Source organism: Sus scrofa, chromosome 13, assembly GCF_000003025.6.
Source record: "Sus scrofa isolate TJ Tabasco breed Duroc chromosome 13, Sscrofa11.1, whole genome shotgun sequence".
Taxonomy (NCBI): domain Eukaryota; kingdom Metazoa; phylum Chordata; class Mammalia; order Artiodactyla; family Suidae; genus Sus; species Sus scrofa.
The window spans coordinates 156,989,530-157,002,136 of NC_010455.5; positions in this window are offsets into that span (position 1 = coordinate 156,989,530).

Genomic DNA, 12,607 nt, shown 5'->3' on the forward strand with positions numbered 1-12,607 from the left:
AACTGCAAACCAAAAATCTACAATTGATACACAAAGAAAAATAAACTCAAATACAACACTAAAGATAGTCATCAAACCAGAAGTGAACAAGAGAAGAATGGAAGAAAAAAGAGCAACAAAAACAAATCCAAAGCAGTTAATAAAATTGCAATAAGAATATACATATCAATAACTACCTTAAATGTTAATGGACTGAATGCCCCAACCAAAAGACACAGACTGGCTGAATGGATACAAAAACAAGACCCATATATATGCTGTCTTCAAGAGACCCACTTCACTTCTAGGGACACATACAAATTGAAAGTGAGAGGATGGAAGAAAATATTTCATGCAAATGGGGATCAAAAGAAAGCTGGAGTAGCAATACTCATACCAGACAAAATAGACTTTAAAATGAAGAATATTTTAAGGGACAACGAAGGTCACTACCTAATGATCAAAGGGTTAATCCAATAAGAAGATATAACAATTTTAAATATCTACGCACCCAGCATAGGTTCACCACAATATGTAAGGCAACTGCTAAAATCCTTAAATGGAGAAATCAACAATAACACAATCATAGTGGGGAAATTTAACACTCCACTTACAGCAATGGACAGATCAACCAGACAGAAAATCAATAAGGAAACACAGGCCCTGGATGAAACATTAGACCAGATGGGCTTAAGAGATATTTATAGGACATTCCATCCAAAAGCAACAGAATACACATTCTTCTCAAGTGCACTTGGAACATTCTCTAAGATTGATCACATCCTGGGATACAAATCCAACCTTGGTAACTTTAAGAAAATTGAAATCATATCAAGCATCTTTTCCGACCACAATGCTATATGACGGGAAATCAACAACAGGAAAAAAAATGCAAAAAACACAAACACATGGAGACTAAACAACATGCTACTAAACAGCCAATGGATCACTGAAGAAATAAAAGAGGAAATTAAAAAATACCTAGCAGCAAATGAAAAGGAAGATATGACACTCCAAAACCTATGGGATGCAGCAAAAGCCATTCTAAGAGAAAAGTTTATAGCAATACAACCCCACCTCACAAGACAAGAAAAAGCTCAAATAAACAAGCTAACTTTACATCTAAAGCAGCTCGAGAGAGAACAACAGACAAGACCTAAAGTTAGTAGAAGGAAAGAAATAATAAAGATCAGAGAGGAAACCAATGAAATAGAAGCAAAGAAAACCATAGAAAAGATCAATGAAACAAAAAGCTGGTTCTTTGAAAAGATCAACAAAATTGATAAACCCCTAGCCCAGACTTCTGAAGAAAAAAAGAGAGAGGACTCAAATCAATAAAATTAGAAATGAAAAAGGAGAAGTAACAATGGATGTCACAGAAATACAAAGGATCATAAGAGACTACTATATGCAACTATATGCCAATAACACCGAAAACCTAGAAGAAATGGACAAATTCTTAGAAAACTAAAATCTTCCAAGACTAAACCAAGATGAAATAGAAAAGATGAATGGACCCATCACAAGAACCAAAATTGAAACTGTGATTTAAAAATTTCCAACAAACAAAAGTCCAGGACCAGATGGCTTCACAGGAAAATTCTATCAAACATTTAGAGGAGAGCTAACGCCTATCCTTCTAAAACTATTTCAAAAAGTTGCAGAGGAAGGGATACTCCCAAACTCATTCTATGAGGCCACCATCACCCTGATACCAAAACCAGACAAAGATACCACACAAAAAAGAAAACTAGAGGCCAATTTCACTGATGAACATTGATGCAAAAAACCTCAACAAAATACTAGCACACTGCATCCAACAATACATTAAAAGGATTGTACATCATGATCAAGTGGGATTTATCCCAGGGATGCAAGGGTTCTTCAATATCCGCAAATCCATCATTGTGATACACCACATTAACAAACTGAAGAATAATAACCAATAGGCACAGAAAAAGCCTTTGACAAAATCCAACACCCATTTCTGATAAAAACCCTTCACAAAGTGGGCATAGCGGGAACCTACCTCAACATCATAAATGTCATATATGACAAACCCACAGCTACCATCATTCTCAATGGTGAAAAGCTAAAAGAATTCCCACTGAGATCAGGAATAAGAGAAAGATGTCTGCTCTCACCACTACTCTTCAACATAATTTTGGAAGTCCTAGCCACAGCAATCAGAGAAGTAAAAGAAATAAAAGGAATCCCAATTGGAAAAGAAGAAGTAAAACTATCACTATTTGCAGAGGACATGATTCTATACTTAAAGAACACTAAAGACTCTACCAGAAAACTGTTAGAGCTACCCATGAATTTGGCAAAGTTGCAGGATACAAAATCCATACACAGAAATTGATGGCATTTCTATACACTAACAATGAAAAAGCAGAAAGAGAAATTAGGGAAGCAATCCCATTTACCATCACAACCAAAAGAATAAAATACCTGGGAGTAAACCTACCTAAAGAGACAAAAGCCCTGTACTCTGAAAACTATAAGACTGATGAAAGAAATCAAAGATGACACAAAAAGATGGAAAGATATACCATGCTCATGAATTGGAAGGGTTAATATTATCCAAATGACTATACTACCTAAGGCAATCTACAGATTCAGTGCAATCCCTATCAAACTACCAAGGACATTTTTCACAGAACTCAAACAAAATATTTTAAAGTTTGTTTGGAAGCACAAAAGACCCAGAAGAGACAAAGACATCCTGACAAAGAAAAATGGAGCTGGAGGAATCAGGTTCCCAGACTTCAGACTATACTACAAAGCAACAATCATCAAAAACCATATGATACTGGCACAAAGACAGAAATATGGATCAGTGGAGCAGGATAAAAAGCCCAGAATTAAACCTACACACCTACAGCCAACTCATCTATGACAAAGGAGGCAAAAAGATACAATGGAGAAAAGACAGCCCCTTCAATAAGTGGTGCTGGGAAAACTGGACAGCCACATGGAAAATAATGAAATTAGAACACTCCCTAACACCAGACGCAAAAATCAACTCCAAATGGATTAAAGACCTAGATATAAAACCAGACACCATAAAACTCTTAGAGGAAAACATAGGCCAAACACTCTCTGACATAAACCACAGCAACATCTTCTCAGATCCACCTCTTAGAGTATTGACAATAAAAACAAAAATAAACAAATGGGACCTAATCAAACTTCAAAGTTTCTACACAGCAAAGGAAACCCTAAACAAAATGAAAAGACAACCCACGGAGTGGGAGAAAATTTTGCAAGTGAATCAACTGACAAAGGATTCATCTCCAAAATTTATAAATACCTTCTGTAGCTCCATACCAAAAAAACAACTTCATCAAAAAATGGGCAGATCTAAACAGACAATTCTCCAAAAAAGACATGCAGATGGCCAAAAACACATGAAAAGGTGTTCAACATCACTCATTATTAGAGACATGCAAATCAAAACCACTATGAGGTACCATCTTACACCAGCCAGAATGGCCATCATCAAAAAGTCTACAAACGAGGGAGGACAAGATGGCGGAGGAGTAGGGAGACACGCTCGCCCTCTCCCACAAAAACAACAAAAAAAAGCACATCTACAGAATAAATGACTCGCACCAATCGCTGGCAGAGGAACCTAAACTCCAATAATGGCAAGAAGTTCGTGACATTATTGGGCAGAACGGGAGAAAAGAGGAGAGTGAGAGAAGGTGAATCCGAGTGGGACGGGCGCTCCCGAAAGGGAACTGGGGAGGAGAAAGGGATCCCGCACCCTGGAAAGTCACCTACACGGGGGAAAGATCAAACGAACAGGAGGAATCTCCAGATGCAGAGAAGAGTGTAGCAGTAAGTTGGAGTATGGAAAAGCTGATCAAGAACCGAACGGACCATCTGAACTACGGGCACAGTCACCAAAAATTGAGACGCCTGGGTGGGGGCTGGGCACCGAGACCTCGCCGCCGAAGGTTAATCCCTGAGAAAGGGCCGGGGGACGCCTGGGGGGGCTGGGCACCGAGACCGAGACCTCGGCTCCAGAGATTAGTCCCCGGGCTAGGGAGCGGGGAAGAGAGGAAACTGCTTGGGAGGTCTAGAAACCATTTGACGGGGCAGAGACTGCCTGGGAAACTAGAAAACAAAGCTGTCACAGAGGAAGGGAGCAATACTCTAGGAGCGGGGAAGTGGAAAGCCGCATCAGAGGGAACCTGGGGGAAGAGCCTGGTCTGTGCCCGTGCTGGGGAGGGGAGAGAAGAAGGGGTGGGTCCCCATAGAATACCCCCCATGCCACAGCAAGCTTGCAGGCCTGCTAGCTAGCTGAAAGCTGTGCTTCCCAGTGCATCCCCTCCCCCCACCCCCGCCACACCCTACACTCTCACGGACCTGGGGCTGCCTGCCATCCAGGAGGGCTGGCCTCAACAATTGCCTGAAGCCCACCACCGCAGGGGCTGTCCCTGCACAGGCCTGCTTGCCCTTTGGAGGGGCTACACTTCCGCAGAGCAGCACCAAACAGCACCAGCCCCCGAGAAAAGGCCTGCAGCCCAGAAAAGCTAGAACAAGCTTAGCCAGGCTGTGAATAGATCGGCCTAATTCTCGGACGGTTTTTCTGAGTCGGGTTGCCCCGGGGAGGAGCCTCTTAGGTTTCCAATGGCCCTGCTACCCGCCCAAGCCCCCAGGGGATGCTCCAGTGGACAAGCTGCATAGGACTGCCAGCTCTAGGCAGGACCCTCTGCAGCCCAGAAAAGCTGCAACAAGCCTGGCCGAGTCGGGAAAAGATCTCAGACGGTTTTTCTGAGTTGGGCTGCCCTGGGGAGGAGCCTCTTGGGTCTCCAACGACCCTGCTACCCGCCCAAGCCCCCAGGGGGTGCCCCACTCCCACGGAATAGCTGCTCAGCACCACCAGCCCCCTGGAAGAGCCCTGCAGCCCAGAAAAGCTGCAACAAGCTCGGCCAGACTGTGAAAAGATCCGCCTACATTCTCAGGCTGTCCTTCTGAGTTGGGCTGCCCTAGGGAAGAGCTTCTTAGGTTCTAAGTGACCCAGATAGCTTCTCCAGCCCCCAGGGGATGATGCACCCCCTGAAGAGCAGCTGCCCAACACCGCCAACCCCCTGCAAGAACCCCACAGCCTAAAAACACCAGAGCAAGCTCTGCATGACCAAGTGAAATCTGCTACCATCGTGGTGTGGACCTCCCAGTCCTGTCTGGGAGGGAGATATTGATGAGAATACAATCATAGTAGGAGACCTAAATACCCCCCTCACATCAATGGACAGATCCTCTAGACAGAAAACCAATAAAGCAACAGAGATCCTAAAGGAAACAATAGAAAAGTTAGACTTAATTGATATCTTCAGGACACTACATCCAAAAAAAGCAGAATACACATTCTTCTCAAATGCTCATGGAACATTCTCAAGAATCGACCACATATTGGGACACAAACGAATCTCAATAAATTTAGGAGCGTAGAAATTATCTCAAGTATCTTCTCTGACCACAATGCCATGAAATTAGAAATCAACCATGGGAAAAGCAAAGAGAAAAAACCTACTCCATGGAGACTAAACAACATGCTACTAAAAAACCAATGGGTCAATGAGGAAATCAAGAAGGAAATTAAAAACTGCCTTGAAACAAATGATAATGAAGACACAACCTCTCAAAATCTATGGGATGCTGCGAAAGCAGTGCTCAGAGGGAAATTGATAGCAATCCAGGCCTTTCTCAAAAAAGAAGAAAGATCCCAAATTGACAACTTAACCCTCCACCTAAACGAATTAGACAAAGAAGAACAAAGAAGTCCTAAAGTCAGCAGAAGGAAGGAAATTATAAAGATCAAAGAAGAAATCAATAAAATAGAGACTCAAAAAACAATAGAGAAAATTAATAAAACCAAGAGCTGGTTCTTTGAAAAGGTAAACCAAATTGACAAACCCCTGGCCAGACTCACTAAAAAGAGGAGAGAAAGAACCCAAATAACCAAAATTATAAATGAAAAAGGAGAAATCACAACGGATACAGCAGAAATACAAAAAAACATAAGAGAATACTATGAACAACTATACGGCAACAAGTTTGACCATCTGGAAGAAATGGACAATTTTCTAGAATCTTACAGCCTGCCAAAACTGAATCAAGTAGAAACAGACCAACTGAACAGACCGATCACTAGAAATGAAATTGAAGAGGTCATAAAATCACTCCCTACAAATAAAAGTCCAGGACCAGATGGCTTCACAGGTGAATTCTATCAAACATATAAAGAGGAATTGGTGCCCATCCTCCTTAAACTCTTTCAAAAGGTTGAAGAAGAAGGAATACTCCCAAAGACATTCTATGAGGCCACCATCACCCTCATTCCAAAACCAGACAGAGATACCACCAAAAAAGAAAACTATCGCCCAATATCATTGATGAATATAGATGCAAAAATTCTCAACAAAATCTTAGCCAACAGAATCCAACAACATACCAAAAAAATTATACACCATGACCAGGTTGGGTTCATCCCACGTTCACAAGGATGGTTCAACATACGCAAATCAATCAGCATCATACACCACATTAACAAAAAAAAAGTCAAAAATCATATGATCATCTCAATAGATGCAGAAAAAGCATTTGACAAAGTCCAACATCCATTCATGATCAACACCCTCGCCAAAGTGGGTATAGAGGGAATATTCCTGAATATCATCAAAGACATTTATGAGAAACCCACAGCAAACATAATACTCAATGGGGAAAAACTGAAAGCCTTCTCACTCAAATCTGGAACAAGACAGGGATGCCCACTCTCACCACTGCTCTTCAACATCGTTTTGGAAGTCCTAGCCACAGCAATTAGACAAACAAAAGAAATAAAAGGCATCCATATAGGAAGAGAAGAGATCAAACTGTCACTGTATGCAGATGACATGATACTATACCTAGAAAACCCTAAGAACTCAACCAACCCCAAAACTCCTTGAACTGATTAATAAATTCAGCAAAGTGGCAGGATATAAGATTAACATTCAGAAGTCAGTTGCATTTCTGTATACCAGCAATGAAACATTAGAAAAGGAATACAAAAATACGATACCTTTTAAAATTGCACCTCACAAAATCAAATACCTCGGAATACACCTGACCAAAGAGGTAAAGGACCTATATGCCGAGAACTATAAAACTTTAATCAAAGAAATCAAAGAAGATGTAAAGAAATGGAAAGATATTCCATGTTCCTGGATTGGAAAAATCAATATTGTGAAAATGGCCATCCTACCCAAAGCAATCTACACATTCAATGCAATCCCTATCACATTACCCATGACATTTTTCACAGAACTAGAACAAACAATCCAAACATTTATATGCAACAACAAAAGACCCAGAATCGCCAAAGCAATCCTGAGAAACAAAAACCAAGCAGGAGGCATAACCCTCCCAGACTTCAAGAAATACTACAAAGCCACAGTCATCAAAACAGTGTGGTACTGGTATCAAAACAGACAGACAGACCAATGGAACAGAATAGAGAATCCGGAAATAAACCCTGACACCTATGGTCAATTAATCTTTGACAAGGGAGGCAAGAACATCAAATGGGAAAAAGAAAGTCTATTCAGCAAGCATTGCTGGGAAACCTGGACAGCTGCACGCAAAGCAATGAAACTAGAACACACCCTCACACCATGCACCAAAATAAACTCCAAGTGGCTGAAAGACTTAAAGATAAGACAGGACACCATCAAACTCCTAGAAGAGAACATAGGCAAAACACTCTCCGACATCAACATCATGAATATTTTCTCAGGTCAGTCTCCCAAAGCAATAGAAATTAGAGCAAAAATAAACCCATGGGACCTCATCAAACTGAAAAGCTTTTGCACAGCAAAGGAAACCAAAAAGAAAACAAAAACACAACTTTCAGAATGGGAGAAAATAGTTTCAAATGATGCAACTGACAAGGGCTTAATCTCTAGAATATATAAGCAACTTATACAACTCAACAGCAAAAAAACCAATCAATCAATGGAAAAATGGGCAAAAGACATGAATAGACTGTTCTCCAAAGAAGATATACAGATGGCCAACAAACACATGAAAAAATGCTCAACATCGCTGATCATAAGAGAAATGCAAATCAAAACTACCATGAGATATCACCTCACACCAGTCAGAATGGCCATCATTAATAAATCCACAAATAACAAGTGCTGGAGGAGCTGTGGAGAAAAGGGAACCCTCCTGCACTGCTGGTGGGAATGTAAACTGGTACAGCCACTATGGAGAACACTTTGGAGATACCTTAGAAATCTATACATAGAACTTCCATATGACCCTGCAATCCCACTCTTGGGCATCTATCCAGACAAAGCTCTACTTAAAAGAGACACATGCACCCGCATGTTCATTGCAGCACTATTCACAATAGCCAGGACATGGAAACAACCCAAATGTCCATCGACAGATGATTGGATTCAGAAGATGTGGTATATATACACAATGGAATACTACTCAGCCATAAAAAAGGATGACATAATGCCATTTGCAGCAACATGGATGGAACTAGAGAATCTCATCCTGAGTGAAATGAGCCAGAAAGACAACGACAAATACCATATGATATCACTTATAACTGGAATCTAATATCCAGCACAAATGAACATCTCCTCAGAAAAGAAAATCATGAACTTGGAGAAGAGACTTGTGGTTGCCTGATGGGAGGGGAGGGAGTGGGAGGGATCAGGAGCTTGGGCTTATCAGACACAACCTAGAATAGATTTACAAGGAGATCCTGCTGAATAGCATTGAGAACTATGTCTAGATACTCATGTTGCAACAGAAGAAAGGGTGGGGGAAAAACTGTACTTGCAATGTATACATGTAAGGATAACCTGACCCCCTTGCTGTACAGTGGGAAAAAAAAAAAAAGAAAGAGAGAAAAAAAGAAAGAAAGACAGTACCATAAATAAGGTCAAAAAAAAAAAAAAAAAGTCTACAAACAATAAGTGCCAGAGAGGGCATAGAGAAAAAGGAACCCTAGTACACTGTTGGTGGGAATGTAAATTGGTGCAACCACTGTGGAAAACAATATGGAGATTCCTCAGAAAACTAAAAATAGAACTACCATTTGATCCAGCAATACTGCTTCTGGGCATCTTTCCAGAGAAAACCATGACTCGCAAAGACACGTGTACTCCGATGTTCATTGCAGCACTATTTGCAATAGCCAAGACATGGAAACAACCTAAATGTCCATCGACAGAGGAGTGGATCAAGACGATGTGGTACATATACACAATGGAATATTACTCAGCCATAAAAATGAACAAAATACCAGCATTTTTAGCAACATGGATGGACCTAGAAATTATCATGCTAAGTGAAGAGAGCCATACAATGAGACACCAACATCAAATGCTTTCACTGACATGTGGAATCTAAAAAAAGGACAGACTGAACTTCTTTGCAGAACAGATGCTGACTCACAGACATTGAGAAACTTATGGTCTCCAGAGGAGACAGTTTGGGGGTTGGGGGGATGTGCTTGGGCTGTGGGTTGGAAATCCTGTGAAATAAGATTGTTATGATCATTATACAACTATTGATGTGATAAATTCATTTGAGTAATAAAAAAATAAAAAATAAAATCTAAAAAAAAAAGTCTGAGCCTGTCTCTGTCCTGAAAATAAGTTCATTTGTATTATTTCTTCAGACTCCACATATAGGTGATATCATATGTACAATATTTGTCTTTCTCTCCGACTTACTTCACTTATATGATAATCTCTAATTTTGTGTAGTTCTTGAGAATGGAGATGCAAAGAATCAGAATCTCCAGCAAATTTGGGATTAACTGCAAGGACACAGCACTTCTCATAGAGAATGGTCTCCTGGGTAAGACATGAAGAATGCTTTCCCTTTCATGGAGGAATCTGGAAGAGCTGGGTCATGGAGATGCAGACAGGCACAGAAGGCCAACAGCATCACCCTCCAGTTCAAGTCTTACAGGTATCTTTGTCTCTTTGCCAATTTGGGGGCCTCAACAACCAACTAACAAAAGGCATATTTACCTGTTACACAACAATGGTTAAGGTCAGGCCCACCAAGGAACAACAGATACACAATAGATTACCTGGTCTTTAGAAAATTTCCAGACACAGTGTGAGGAGTAGCTGGTTTTCAGAGGGCTGGTAAAGATTTACGGCAATATGGATGGACCTAGAGATTACCATACTAAGTGAAGTAAATCAGACAGAGAAAGACAAACATCATATATCATTTACATGTGGATGTAAAAAAAGGATACAAATGAACTTTTTTGTATAACAGAAACAGACTCACAGACTTTGAAAACAAACTTATGTTTTCTGAAGGAGAAAGGTGGAGGGAGGGGTTAACTGGGGATTTGGGATGGGTGTATGCACACTGTGGTGTATGGAATGATTGGCCAATGGGAAACCTCAGTGTAGCACAGAGAACTCTACCCAATATTCTGTGGTAATCTGTATGGGAAAAGAAACTGAAAAAGAATGGATGTGAGTATATGTAGAACTAAATCACTTTGTGTAGAGCAGAAATTATCAAAATGTTGTAAATCAACTATACTTCAATAAAACAAAAAAAGTTATTTTATCAAATTTTTCATTAACTCAAAAATATTTTGTAGCATCTTCTATGTGGCTGGTACTTCCTTTAGCTATTAAATAATGAACAAAGTCTTTTCCCTTAGTGACGTTTACTTAGTTCTAATGGGGCAAATCAGTAAGGAGGAGAAAAAGAAAGAAAAACCAATAGCTGCTGACAAGAGGTCCCAAGGTCCTTTCAAAAAGTGCTGTCCTGGAGTTCCCATCGTGGCTCAGTGGTTAAGGAATCCGACTAGGAACCATGAGGTTGTGGGTTCCATCCCTGGCCTTGCTCAGTGGGTTAAGGATCCGGCATTGCCGTGAGCTGTGGTGTAGGTTGCAGACACGGCTTGGATTCCCACGTTGCATGGCTCTGGCATAGGTCGGTGGCTATAGCTCCGATTAGACCCCTAGCCTGGGAATCTCCATGTGCCGCAGGAGCGGCCCAAGAAATGGCAAAAAGACCAAAAAAAAAAAAAAAAAAAAGTGCTCTCCAGTCCAACAGATTCTATCCTTCTATCTCCTATATTCCAGTTTTCTGAAAGCCTATCTATTTGGTGAAAGGCTCAAACTAAGTTTTTGAAACAAAAGGCTATATCCCATCTATCCCAAAATTCAGGTTAAGTGCACACCAGTGTAACACCATCACTAATTTCTGGGCTTGCTAGGTGGTTCATCTGCACATCTCCATCTTCCAAGTTCCTACAAGTAGAGGTAAATATAGTGGCTATTGCATAAGCCACACCTCCTGAGGCACTGGGAAATTGGATGACCTTGAACACGTTACTTCATCTGAGCTTAGTCATATGTAAAATGTGGAAATTACCTACCTCATTATATGAAGATAAAATGAGATAATGTACAGAAAGTAGTAGAGCATCTAGCACATGGAGAGTGCTTTGGATATATAGCTATTATTAGTTGCTATTATTATTATCACTACTATTGCTACAATTAGTAGTAAGTACTACTAATACTATACCACCACCACTACTAGGGCTTGTTAGTCCCTCCTCAACTGTGGGGAGCTGAGAAGATACAAGGAGCCAAGGAAGGGAGATTGCCTGAACAGTGCAAAACCAAGGGCAGGCTCCTAATCAGAAAAAGGGACCTGCCTGAACAGTGCAAGCTGAAGGTGGGCTTCTGGTCAGGATAGAAGCCTGTCTGTATGGTGAAAAACCGAGGACAGGCTGAGGCCTGCCTGTGCAGTGCAATCTGAGGGCAGGCCTCAGGTTACACGGCTCTCATGTTGATGTTGATGGGGAAAGAATTGGGGCTTTCCTGGGAAAACAATTTCCATGTTTGCGCCGGAGAACATGGATTGTTTCTCGTGACCTAGACTTTCCTGCTGTTTTATTTGCTATTCAGTTTTCCTCAGTCTTTCCTGATTATTTGCTTATTATCCTTATTTCCCATTCTTATTTTCCTGTGGTGATTTGTGATTTAACAAAATTACAATAATAATATAATAAGAATTTCATCCTAAAAGACTTTCCCCTATTTAAATCCAACCTAATTAAAACATAGTGTTTATCTACTAACTAGTTATACAGTAAACTTTAGAGTTAGGATTTTAATGAGGTTTATAGAAGTTACATACATATTATTCACGATCAAAAGAAACCTAGCTGTGAGTTTTGTCCTTGATTTTAGAAACTTTTAGTGGTAGCTAGCTAAATTGATTTGTATTTTTTCATGCTGTTTCCCTGCCAAGGACACTTTGAAGATAGGCACTAGTCTGAAGACAAGATTTTTTGTGTCTGTAACTTCTTCAGCTTGTGGAAATTCGCTGTCCATGAGATGATTTGTGCTGAGTCTCCTCCTTCTCACATGACATGTTGTGCCTGTTTGTCCTTGAATTGTACTCATTAAATTTAGTTAAACTGAAGATTTTAGAACATGACATACTGCTACTGTACCATGTGATCAAAAAACAAAGCCTAATAGTTAACCAATGTACTTTTAACACTGCGATGTAATCCGTAGTGAAAAACTGTCTATATAATCAACCACTTATGCCA